General features: G+C 42.1%; 1 protein-coding gene across 1 annotated transcript in view; it reads left to right on the top strand.

Moving 5' to 3' along the window:
• The window catches only part of FYN (FYN proto-oncogene, Src family tyrosine kinase), a 225,139-nt gene that overhangs the window by 121,873 nt on the left and 89,634 nt on the right, over positions 1–13,632 (top strand). The gene's annotated exons all lie outside the window — the stretch shown is intronic.

The raw sequence follows: 13,632 nt of genomic DNA, 5'->3' as shown, positions 1-13,632 counted from the left end.
AAGATTCGATGTCCTAGGGTCACAGAGACAGTAGAGGACAAGGCACTTTCTTTGCATGTGGCCAACCCAGTTTAGCAACCTGTATGATTCTCTGAGTCCCACCAGGAGTAAGCCCTGTGGCCAAAGACAAAACAAAAAGATTTGCCATCTAAATCCACTTAGAACAAAGTGTATTAGAGAATGCCTTGTGGGTCTAAGGTGAGGAGAATAAGTAGCAGAAATGCCATTCACTGTTCTTGGAATGGGACAAGGGTCTGGAAGATGACTTCAAGGGCTGGAACTCATGCTTTGCATGCAGGAACCACAGGTTTGATCCCAGCGCATGATTTCCCAAGTACTGCGGCACAGCTCCTACACACACACACGTAGGACAAGAAGAAAGAAGGAGGAACACAGAAGAGAGGCACGCTGAGAGATATAAGGGGGACACTACTTGCAAAATTATCATCAGGAATAGTGCCGGCAAAGGTACCTGAAAAGTCTGTCTACTGTAGCTCCTCAGATAATTAAAGCCCTGTCCGAAGAGAGGAAGAATGCAATTGATGCTTGCCTTTATTCAAATCCATGGCACCACATGTGGTCTCCTGAGCCCCACCAGAGGTCACTTCTGAGCACAGAGCAGGAATGACCCAGGACACTACCAGGTATGACCCCAAAAATTAAAAAAAAAAATTAATTCCCAGTGAGAATGAGCATGAGTCAACAGAGAGGAAAAGACTTGTGTGTGCTATAGCATGTTCCTCTATGACTGTTAAAAGCATGAGTCAACCAAGCCCCATCTGATAGATATATATATATATTATACCCGAGTATAGAATAAGAGTTTTGGGATCTCTGTTGATTTAAGAGCTTCTAAGAATTTACATGTCATCCTCTGCTTGACGGTAGTGAAATTTCAGCAGTGAACAAAAAAATTTTAAGGCCTATTACCTATTACCTTCATGTAAACAAAACTGTATTCAAGCATTTAAAGACTTTCTTTGCTTTTTTTCTTAGCCATGGTGATTTGTAATAGTGTTAATACTAAATTTGAGGAATAATATATTTCTACACTGTATTTGCCACCAGAGTGCCTGCATCCGTCTACCCCTGTCCCTTGGATCCTTCTCCCCCAGCCCTGTCAGACTCTTGGGCTCCCTTTAGTTGGCTGTTGTTTATTCCCTCTCTGTGTTTCTTTGTGTTCCACGTGACAGAGGTCATTGGGTATGTTTCCATCTCCCTTTGACTTGCTTCACTTAGCACGACACTCGCCAGTTCAGCTCCCTGAGTAGGGCTTTCTCAGCCGAACTCTCTTTGTACCTACCTCTTAGCCCGTGTCTCCTTCCAAATGCAGGATATCATTCGGAGGGCTGCTTCCCGCTGACTTTATTATCAGTTGAGTAGAAGAAACAGTGTCAACCTTATTTTTCTGTTGGAATAGTGTTTGATTTGCAGAGGCCTAGAACGTCTTTCTTCCCCAGTAAATGCATGTGATTCAGCACAGTTCCCCGTAACCCCATCTACAACACCTAATTTATTTCAAGTGGAGCTTTCCTGTAGGAACCGTAGAAGAGAGAGGAAACTTCGGCAAGTCTCCTTGAAATTATACTCCTTGTCTCTCAGAGTTTCACAATACAGTCTGGTCACTTTCTTTCTTAAATATTTTTTATTAGCAAAAGCCACATCATTTTATGCTTTTCCAAGTGAGGTGTGTTGAAGGATAGGAGGTAATTTTTATTCTAGAAAATTAAGTATGATATAGCATTTCTCTAACTTGTTGGTATCTAGGAACACAAATTATCATGTTTAACTGATACTTAGCAGTTCAGTTTGCTGAAGGCTTCTATCATTCTAATCATTTATAGTTTTCTTCATCAATTTGTGGTGATTATCTCTTGTCAGTCTTCTCAAGTAAACAGTTTTCATTGGCCTTTATTTTCTCTAGTGAATCTTTGTTTTCTGTATGTATTGATTTCTATTCTTTATCATTTCTTTCTTTCTTTGAATACTTTTTATTTCTTGAGTTTGAAATGGAATTGTTCATTTTCAGTTTTTATTTTCTTTTCTAGGGTGAGATTTAAGTTTTTCCTTCTAAATACAATTAGTAGAATTTGACAGCTTTCAATGTGGAATATTTTCATCGCCACTCAGTCATAATTATTTCTTCTTTAATTCAGGAGCTATGAGCATTGTCAATTTTAAGTTCCCAGGGGAGTTTTTCAGTAATTTTATTTTGGAAGAAAATAACTTTAAAAATCTAACTTTAAAAAAAATCTTTTGTGCAGGGAGAATGTGGTACAAGAATTAGAGCCCACATTTGCCTCTGCTTTGAGGCCCTGGGTTTGAACCCCAGCACCACACAGCCTCCCCTCTATCCAGTACCACCTGGTAGAGACTCCAGTGGTATCCACAGCTGCCCAGAATGGGCCACTAAGATCTTTATTGTCAGAAGGTGTTTTTTGGAAGATATAGTTTCACATAGTGAATTGAGTCTTGGTTCATAGACTGGCATCTTAACAAGTCTTTTTAAAACTTTGTGTGAATTTTTTTAATACTGAGGAGACAATTCTAAATGTACCCAATTAGATTGAACCTCTTGATTTTGTTGTTCAAATCTTGTATGTACTTATTCATTAATCACCATTGTTACGTTTCTTCGCTGTGTTTGTCAGTTTGTTCATATAACTGTGATGATTTTCTTTTTGTATGATTAGATCTGTTACCCAGAAAGAACATGAAGTGATTCTCATAGGCATTATCCTCTTTCAGATTCACTTCCAAGCTACCATGAGACACTTGTTTTTTAGAGGTCATTCATTTTCACATTACACTTCTACAGTATGGAATATTTCAAGGGGAGTATATGTATATATGTGTGTGTGTGTATGTGTGTGTATACACATACACACACACATATTTCCTGTACTTGAAGGAGCCTTAAAGTTCATCTAAGTCTGACCAGCATATGTTCATTCATACTCTGCCAGCGTCTCTCCAGAGTCAAAAAGTCTTATCTTTGGAAAGTTCTCTATATTAAGAAGAATCATGAGAAACTATCTTTCCATATAACAACTCAGTCTTTTTTACTGGTTTGTCCCCTGCCAGTGCTCAGGGAACACCCAGCTCTGTGTTTCTATGGATATCCAGCTTTGTTTAAAAATGATCCGCTCTGTGTTTCCGGAGAGAGAGTGGAAGCCTCGTGCCCTTCATTGCTGACATCAAGTGAGTGTTGTTGCATTTGGATGTTTGGAGTCCAGAATGTTCACTCTGTGGGAAGACGGTCAGAGGTGTCAGGAGGCCTCCTCACAGTGGGAACAGCACCCCTTATTCGTATCTTCATGATCCTCTCCAACCTTCATCTCCAACCTACTTAGGGCCTTGAACCATTCAGGCTACTGAAGAGTCCCACCTTCCATCAAAAAATTCAGTTATAGCTTCATTGAATAAGGAATGGAGAGACAGAACTGCCCTGTGAACTCATCTGTCTTGGTTCCTGAAGACTCAAGGTTTAGACTTGATAAGAATAAGTAGGCGCAAGCTCTGTTTGGCAGTTCATTGACTGATCCTTCCTATTAACCTTTTGATTTGGGCTCACTAAGGGACAGCTCTCCATGAAAACCTAAAAAATCCTCCCTCCTTGGTCAACCAGATCTGCATTTATTAATCAGCTTTCCCCAACTTATTTATATACAAAGTACCTACTCTTCTCTGTTTCTGGAGTCCTGATCTAAGCAAAGCTGGGCCCAATGCTGTCTCAGGGAGCAACACATTTGGTCAAAGTTGACTCAAATTGAAATTACTCTTATCTAACAGACCCCCAATCTTTCTCATACATGCTGCTATAAACCACATGTACCCCATCCTGTATTGATGCAATTTGGGGGTTGTGGGTGTGTGGTATAGGCCCTCATATTCTTCTTTTCTTGTTTTATCACCTCAATCATTATCAAGAGTTTTCCTGTCTTTAGATTAACACCTTCAACTTTTTGTATTCCTCCAAAACTTGGTTTCACCTGAACAGTTTATCCAAGTTCATATTCCATATCTTCATCAAAGGTGTTGGCAAAGTTGTTGGAACCCAAGCCCCGATTTATGCCTATGAGGTTGCCCCCTAAGTGGGTTTGGACTCACAACTCAGCTTCATTCATTTCCTTGTCCTGATATCAGTCCACATTTTCCTGTCTTATTCGCAACAGTCTGAGGGGCCTTCGGAGGTCATATACTGCTAAAGTTCACAAAGAGCCACATTTCACTGATCTTTGTCAAAACTGGAAGGGGGCTAAATATCCCTTATCGGAAAGCATCCGATATGAGGAGAGGAGCAAATGCTGAAACCTTTCCCAGGACTGTGTCCTTGTGACCTTTTTTTTTTTTTCTTTTGCTATCAAGAACTCCTTGATACTTTTCTCCCAGAACCCTTTTCTCTCATAAGACTAGTTAGCGCTGAGATTTAAAATTGGAAATGAGATGACTGGTTAAAGAAATTTTGGTACATCTACACAATGAAATACTGTGCAGCTGTTAGAAAAGATGAAGTCATGAAATTTTCATCTAGGTGGATCAACATGGAGAGTATCGTGTTAAGTGAAATGAGTCAGAAAGAGAGGGACAGACATAGAAAGATTGTACTCATTTGTGGAACATAGAGTAACTGAATGGGAGACTAACATCCAAGAATAGTAGAGATAAGTACCAGGAGGATTACTCCATAGCTTAGAAGCTGGCCTCACATGCTGGGGGAAAAGGCATCTTAGATAAAGAAGAGACCACCAAGTAAAGGGTGCTAGGAGGACCCGCTCAGGATGGGAGATGCGGGCTGACAGTAGACCATAGACCAAACATGATGGCCACTTAATACCTCTATTGCAAACCACAACACCCCAAAAGAGAGAGAGAGAAAGAGCAAAAGGGAATGCCCAGCCACAGAGGCAGAGTGGAGTGGAGGGGACAAGGTGGGGGTGGTTGGAGGGATGTTGGGATCATTGGTGATAGAAAATGGGCACTGGTGGAGGGATGGGTACTTGATCATTGTATGACTGAAACACAAGCACAAAAGTTTGTAAGCCTCACGGTGATTCACTAAAAAAAAAAAAAAAAAATTGGAAATGGGATCAAATTACACCTGGCACTCTTTTTTATCCCTGTTTTATGGGTATTCAGTGTCACCATTTTCATAAGTTTTTTTTCAACTCTCAAATATGAGAATAAGTCAGCTAGATTGCTAGAATCCCGGAATTCATTCTATGAGTCAATAGCGCTGGCCACCCTGCTTGCCACTATCACCTCTCTAAATCAAGACTGGTCAGTGGAACCTCTGAAACCACATTCTTACTGCGATTCCCTTTGCAGATGCTCAGTGAGTCATCAGCAAGGAGCTGCCACACCATGTCAATCCTGCTCAGAACTCTTCAGGGCTCTTCCTTCACTCGGGTTTGCGTCCAGTCCACCTCTTTAGGTTGCCCAGAGTTCCCACTGATTCATTCCTCTGACCATGTAGACCTAGCGGGCTGAGACTCTTCCAAAGGTCTCCCATGGCTCCCTTGACACCCATCTTTGCTCCCAGTGCTCATAAGGACCAGGACCATCTCTCATCATTTTCTCCATCTAGGAATGTGCTTCCTCTCTCAAGCTATAAAAAGATGTGTGTCCTCAATGAAATCATGGTTAATTTCTCCTCCCTTGGGAGTGACTATTTTTTAAATTTTATTAATTTCATTTTAAATTAACAGTCATGATTTACAAAGTTACTAATAGTTGAGTTTTAGGCGTACAATAATTCAACGGCAATCCCTCCACCAGTGTTTCCAGACCTACTTCACTTGGTTCCTGTTATCTGAGTTCAGCTGATTCTTGATCCACCCAAACAGCTGGCATTTATAGTGTCATTTGTCTGGTGTAAAATTATTTGTGTATTTTATCAAAAATTTTATCAAAACTGGCTCCAGGGGCTGGAAAAATAGTACAGCCAGTAGGGCATTTGCCTTGCATATGACTGACCAGGGTTCAATCCCAGTATCCCATATGGTCCCCCAACCCCATTAGGAGTGATCTTTGAGCACAGAGTCGGGATTAAGCTGAATACTGCCAGGTCATACACACACACTCACACACACACACACACACACACACACACACACACATACACACATGTTTCAGATCTGGAAAAAAATGGCTTAGACATCTTTTTTGCTCTCTAGAGACCAGACACCATGCAAATAGGACATGGTTGCTGGATGGAAGAAGAGAAGGAGGTAGGTGTGCCATAGAGGCTCAAGAAAAATATCATCCATAAAGCAGTGCCCAAGGTCAAAGAGAAGGCATTTGACCAATCCCACACCACATACTGTTCTGTGGTATTACTTTGATCTTTTTGTGGATGTCTTTGGTGTTGTACATCCAGTTTTAAGAAGTAAAGCAAAGATTCAATGTTTGTTTGCTACATGATAAATGTTTTTAGTCTTTTGTTTGGGCAATATGTGAGAAAAGGACACAGTGGACTTTTTAAAACCACATTCTTTAAGCTCCAGAAATAAATTGAAAGGAGACACTGCCTCTTCCAAACAGTTGTCCCACACCACTTAAATGCTCTAAATATTCGTTAGCAAGTGCTGGTCTCAACTGTGAAAATCAGAATTTTCTTCGTAGGCTGGTGGACTTGGGCTGTGCTATTCGCTGGATATGGTTTTTTGTTTTAAACTTTGTAAGGAAGGAGCTACGGATTTGATATTCAAAGTCGAGATTAAATCCATGCTAAAATGGTTAACCCACACCAAGAGAAGAAGCAGTTCTGGTTTTCTCAGGCTTCTGTGTAACAAAAACTTGATGTTCTCAACCTGAGAGAGGCCTCTTTGACCTCATTTGAATCTGAAAGGGAGCCCACATCCTTCCTGCTGCATGAAAAAGATGCTGAAGAGGATTCAGGGTAACAAGCAGATGGATGGGTTTGTGTGAAGTTTCCCAGATGTCCTGTCCCTGTCCGCAGCACCCTCAAAACAGTGTAATAGGGGGGGTGAACAAAAAAGAGCAATGGAATAAAAGTATCAAAGTACTGAGGAAAAGCTAGCTGAAAACTGTCCTTTTTTTCATCTGCTTCTTTTAGTGTTTTTTTTTTTTGTTATTGTTGTTGTTGTTTCCAAATGTGGTCCTGTTGGAGTGCGGTCATTTTTCCCCCTTTTTCAAATAAACTTATCTTACACTAGTAAGGCTGGAGTGATAGCACAGCAGGTAGGGCATTTGCCTTGCACGCAGCCAACCCGGGTTCGATTCTTCTGTCCCTCTCAGAGAGCCTGGCAAGCTATGGAGAATATCCTGCCCGCACGGCAGAGACTAGCAAGCTACCCATGGCATATTTGATATGACAAAAACAGTAACAACAAGTCTCTAAAAAGCACTGATAGTACACCTGAAATAGGTGATTTGTGTAATAGATGAAAATGCTCTTTTGAAAAATAAAAATAGAACAGAAATTGACTAGCTCATGGACTTTTGTATATTTTTGTACAGATTGTTGATTAAGAATATTTTTATACTTATTAAAGGTTGAAACAACAACAAAAAAGTCTCATAATGGAGACGTTACTGGTTCCCACTCAAGCAAATCGATGAACAATGGGACAACAGTACTGCAGTGCTACCTTACACTTGCATTCATTCATGGGATCATCAGTTGACCTGTCAGCTTCAGAAAATGCAGGGACCATTCTTTTCAGTGAACTTGAAGCCCCTTTCACGTTTTTTAAAACATCTCCCCCATCTCATACCCCCAAAATATGGACCAACTGAAGCACGATGTATTTATTTCAGCTATTCTATAAAACTTTCATCTTTTCTTCAGTGTCAATCTAAAATATAAACAAATATGATTATTAACATAGTGGAATAGATCAAAAAGAAAGGAAAGTAGAAAATAAAGCCAGAAAGAATAGGAGAATAGATAAGAATCTGCATGTAGCATTTCTTTTCTCATCAGTTATCTTTGGGTTAACTGTAGCATCATAGGTATGGCTTTATCAATATCAGTGATGCTGATATTGGTGTTGCTGATATGGTCTGGTTAAGAAAAGCATAACTGAAGGCAAATAAGAGCCAGGACTGCTTGGAAGTGGACACATTGTTACTATATAATCAGAAGTTGAAATGTGGGATTTTTTTTCCAAGGAGATCTTGAAATATTCCCAGAGGCTTTTATAATGAACAGGATTTGTATCTTGTGGGGCTTTTGTTTTTGTCTTTTTACCTCCTCTTTGTTTCCACACATAGATTTTCAACACACATTTACTTTTAAAAAAATGGGGGGAGGCAGGGTTATGAACACTGTTTATCTTGTATTGTGCTGATTGTATTGTGCTGACACTTTACCCAATTATTTATAATTGTTACCTAAATTGAAATGTTTTGCCTTTTAAGGAAAAAACTCAGAAATCAGGTAGAGTGTATAATTTGCCTGAGAGATGCAAAATAACTTCCAGCAGATAATTAGGTGCTTTGAGACCACAAAGAGATGGGGTTGAACCTGAATGAAAAGAATAGCTGTTTCTTTTTCCTCCTCCACTTGCTCGCCAGGGGTCACACCTCTCTCGGTCCTGGTGCTCCTGCACATTCTAATTGTAGTGCTCACCATGGGGGTGCATTGCTGCTCACACAGTACTTGCAGGGGTCACATTCTGCCTGTATATCTTTAGTAGTGGTGCTTGCAGGGGCCACTTGCTTTGGCTGCGATGCCAGAGCAACATCCCTGGTTGTGCACTGGAGATCACACTGTTCCGGCCTAGAAATCCCAGACAGCAGAGCCGCAGGTACAGTACACATGGGTAATAGCCATGCCCAGACACATCACCTTTCCATGCATGTCTGTTAGGTTGTTAAAGGGCTTCTAGCATTCACCATATGAGAAGTATGTTCTGATCATACAGAACCTGATGTGGGTCCATAGAGCAAATGGCATTATCCTTCATTGGCAGTAGCCCAGTCTTGATATCATTGCCATCAAAGGGCAGCTGTTGCACCAGAAAGATATCATCCCAGGGACCTCTCATATGAGAAAGAAGCTTCCAGGGTATCTCTATCCTGCAAGGTGGACGAGTAGCTCACCTGAGGTCACGTGTAGTCCTCTGCTTTATACTGTCAGAGGAGTTATTTGTCAGAACATGTTGCATTGTAGTGATTCACCTCTTTCGATCAAACACATCAAATCTTGGACTTAGGATAATTGTTTTAATTCCTGTGATCCTAGAAAAGCACAGTCACACAGACATATAATACAAACCACAAATACAGACTGTGAATAATTTAAATTTTACTACATGGCCATGTAAAAAAAAAGAAAACAGAGAAACTAACATGCAGAAATGGACACCAAAACCATTATCATAGTATTTTCTATGTAGCCAACATATCCCAAACATTACTATTTCAACATGTAATCAGCTTTTACATTTTTATTATTTTTTTCCCTTTGAAGTCTTCTAAATCTGACCATATTTTACACTCCTATCGATTCAGACCAGCCACATGTGGTTTGTGCTTACATACCATGTCGGTCAGCACTACACTGCAGAATAGGCTTCGCACCAAACCGCAGTTCCCTGACCCTTGACAAGGTAAACGTCTCTGAATCTATTTCGCCTGCCTTTTGATTTTAGTTCGATATGCCAAGCTTGCCTCCCCAAACCCCAGAGAGGTGAGCAAGCATGAACTGCTGTAAAATGAATGTATGTGGTGAAAATGTGGCCCAGTTCTTGCTTAGGTAGAGTTACCATATGATATATTATTCCTGCCTTCCTCTAATTCTATGAAGTTCTGCATTTCCTTAATGTCAACAGTTCCCTTCCCATCTGCAGCTGTTTCCTCGGGATAATGTTCTAAATGGCTTTTATTTATGAGATGTCTTGTGCTGTAACTGCTATCAGGATGAATATATATACCAAAGTATGTATCTATCCCAAGTCAGTCCAATTAGCAATCCTCTAAGAAAAAAAAATGATTAAACTTCAGCTATAGCTCTCAACAGTGATACTGCTCACTTTGACCTAATTACAAATGTTATGTTAAAATATGTAAAAGGAGAGATCAAAGAAGAGATTCATTTTACTTTCTGTTTGTTCCTGCACCAAATCCTTTACAACTCCCACCTCCCCCTGCAAGCAACAGGCAGAATAGTATGGAAGCCAGTAGACGCTGAAGCAATGTCTCCTTCTCCCTGGTCCAAGCAATAACTATCCTTGTGCCTGCCTCAAAGCCCGGTGAAAGGAAGCAGAGTGTTTGAGTCACCGTATTCAACAAAAAGAATTGCTGTTGTTGTTGACTTTACCATTGCACTTCCAGGATGATACAGACAAGCTCGAGAGAACAAGTATTAGTACCTCATCTGAAAGTTGGAAAGGAAGGATGCCAGCTTTTTTTTTTTTTTAAATCATGACAATGTCCATGTGACTCTTGGACCCACACCTGGCCCTAAGCCAGGACTGACAGCTTTCTGTTTCCCGCGTGCCTTCAGCATGACTGTTGGAACCCACGTCACTTCCCAGTGATAACAGGAATATTGGAGCCAAAGTGACTGATTTCATTTCAAAGAACAAGCAGAGCACAGTGACAGAGGGGGGAGCTGACCAAATAGTGGTGTCCACTCACTAGAACAAAACCAAATCTGGTTTTCCGAGTTGTGAGTGCTGTTCAGAAGGCAGTTTTTGGGTATTGTTTAAGGATCTTGCATGATGCTTCTCTAAACAGTCTCATGGAGCGAGGCTGGAGATTTTCTGGAATGGTTGGCTCTCAAGAATCCTTCTGCCCTTGACTTTTCCGTTTGCCTCTGCTGCTCAGTGGAGTGATTTGATTGCAGTTTGCTGACTCTTCCTGAAGCCTTCAGGAATCATTTCTTGGTTAAAAACAATTAAGAACACACAAAGCAAAGTACACGAAGGCAATCCTCTTACTGAAAGCTGGTGAATTCTTTTTAAATTTTTTTCTCTCAGAACTTTATTTGGTGGCATTCCGGCAAAGAACACTCTGAAATAACTAAAATAGAGGCACCTATACTTAGAGAAGTGCTCTCACTGGGGTGAATGCAACACATAGCGTTAGTTTTTATTTTAAAGGGGATTCATTCCATGGCTCAACTTCTCTAAGCATGAGTTCAGATTATTTTAAAATGCTCAGCCAGGGAGCTGGAGCGATAGCACAGCGAGTAGGGTGTTTGCCTTGCATGCGGCCGACCCGGGTTCGATTCCCAGCATCCCATATGGTCCCCCTAGCACCGCCAGGATTAATTCCTATGTGCAGAGCCAGGAGTAACCCGTGAACATCGTCGGGTGGGACCCAAAAAGCTAAAATAAAATAAAATAAAATGCTCAGCCAGGAAGTGGGGCATGTCTCAGTAGTGACATCCCCCCGCCCCACCCCTGTGTCTGCAAACGTGAGGCCACCAGTGTGATCCCCAGTGCTGCCCACATGGGTAGAGCACAGCCCCTGTGGCTTTGCTGTTTGGGATCTGAAAGCCACAGTGGAGGGTGTGATCTCTGGTGCATCACAGCGAGGTATGCGCAGACACCACATCAAAATGTGCTTGAGCACTGTAGCTAGGAGTCGACCCCCAGGGAGCACTGTCTCCAAGTGTGCAAACACCACAAGTTTGGGTGTGAGCCCGGGTCATCCCAACAACAATGGGAAGGGGAGGGAGGGAAGAAATGGTTAGCCAGGGAAAGGCAAATAGGCAAGTGTCTAGGATAGACCTGGAGGCAAAAGTCCTCCTCGAGCTGGTAAAGACAAACTCTGTGGGGGGGGAGGGGAGGTTCGGGGTGGAGAGGGAGAGAGAGAGACCTGCTATCTCTAGATCAAGATTTGGTGATTTGGTGGAAAGGAACAGGATAAATGATGAAAGGACAGAAAGTTGGTGAATTCTTTCAATCCCCATTGTTGTTTGTTTATTGAAGAGGCTTTGGTGTTTGACATCGCGGTAGTTTTGGGTGCCCAGCATTATCAACATCCCTGTCTGCTAACTCATGGTTGCTGCCAGAGTCTGGCTTCCATCCTTCAGCGTGCACTTGGTCTGTTACCCAGCTTTCCTGTCTTCCTTTCCCCAGCCCCTTCCGGTGAACACTATTTTTATGATACTTTCGAATGACTTCCTTCCTCAGCTGAGCTCCCTTCATTCATTCACTAGAGGGCCACTTGTGATTGGAGCATGTTAAAAGTCCAGAGGGGAAACAGTACAGAGCCCTGGGCCTCTTGGACACAGTTTGCAATGTTGATGATTATATTAGCCACCTAGATCATTTGTCTAACCACCAGAGTTACCTCTCAGGACTGTAATGTCGCTCTCTTTGGGTGGGGATTGTGTGTGGAGCTGGGGGTGGGTGGAATTCATGTTTTAGCTGCTCACATAATCTGAGCAGCAGAGCTAGGGCTGACCTCCACACAAGATCAGGTGGCTACTTTATCTGATCTTCTTTGCCCGGCCTCAGGGAGGCACAACTTGATAAGAAAGAGAGGGCTAGAGAGAACATGTCAAACAGTGGTTGGTATAGTCATGCCATGAAATATTACTCAGCACCAAAAAAGAACTCTACTGCAAGAAACATTAGTAACTATCGTATTTAGGACCAGAGAGATAGTATAGAAGTTATGGTACTTGCCTCACGTCTACGCCTGTTCAATCCCCAGCATTATTGGTAGTCCCTGTAGCACCACCAGGAATGACCCCTAAGCACTGCTGGATGCCACCCCAAAGCCATAAAAGTAGCAAAATAAAAACAACTATGTTTATATAAAGCTGGGCACCAGCTAAAACTAATCTGCAGTAGTAGAAAGCGCAAAAGTGCAACTGTGGTTGCCTTGGGTGGGACTGACCACCTTGGGGCACTGACAAATCTTCCTAGAGTGATAAAGGTCCTCTCCTCTCAAAGAAGTTTCAGGGCACACAGTGATACACATTGGCAAAGTTTACTTACTGGTGCTGGAAAGATGGTGCAGGGGTTAAGGCATGTGTCTTGCATGTGACAGACATGGTATAATTCCCTGGGACCTTAGATGTTTCCCTGAGTATTGCCAGGAATGAATATGAGTGCAGAACCAGGAGTAGTCCCTGCACACCTTTGGATGTGACCCAAAAGCCAACCCCCTTCAAATATCTTTTTTCCACTATGGTCCCCTGAGCACTGCCGGGAGTGGTCCCTGAGCACCAAGAGCAGGAGTAAGCCCTGACCACTGCCAAGCATGGCCCAAAAGCAAACAAAAAATGGAGATAAAGAAATTGTCTTGTCATTTCTCAAATACTTGCTCAAAGCTAGCTACCAGGTAGCTCTTTGTCGCCCCCTTTTGTGTCAGATGCAAAGTGGGGTCAGAGTCTGTGGCTCCTTTTGGACTTCTGGTACTGCAGTGCTGGGGGGGGGGTGCAGGGAGGAGAGGTCAGAAACACAGCGCGCCTTCCTGCCCACGGGACGCTGTCTGGGACTAATGGGAAATCAACCCATGCTTTCCCGTAGGTTGTGTGAAGGAAATGTACCGTATTTGGGGAGCTTATGTTCATTGTGGGTTGCATTAATTCAGAATTACAATGAGTGCTCTTAAGCCAGGCCTTTCTGTAAAGTGTTCTGTGTTGTGAAATGCAAATATTTGCATTAAATTTTAAATCTGTTACTTACCTCCTCGTTGTCTCCT

Source organism: Sorex araneus, chromosome 4 (genome assembly GCF_027595985.1).
Source record: "Sorex araneus isolate mSorAra2 chromosome 4, mSorAra2.pri, whole genome shotgun sequence".
NCBI lineage: Eukaryota > Metazoa > Chordata > Mammalia > Eulipotyphla > Soricidae > Sorex > Sorex araneus.
The sequence above is the reverse complement of the archived record's forward strand: the minus strand, read 5'-3'. Positions and strand labels throughout refer to the sequence as shown.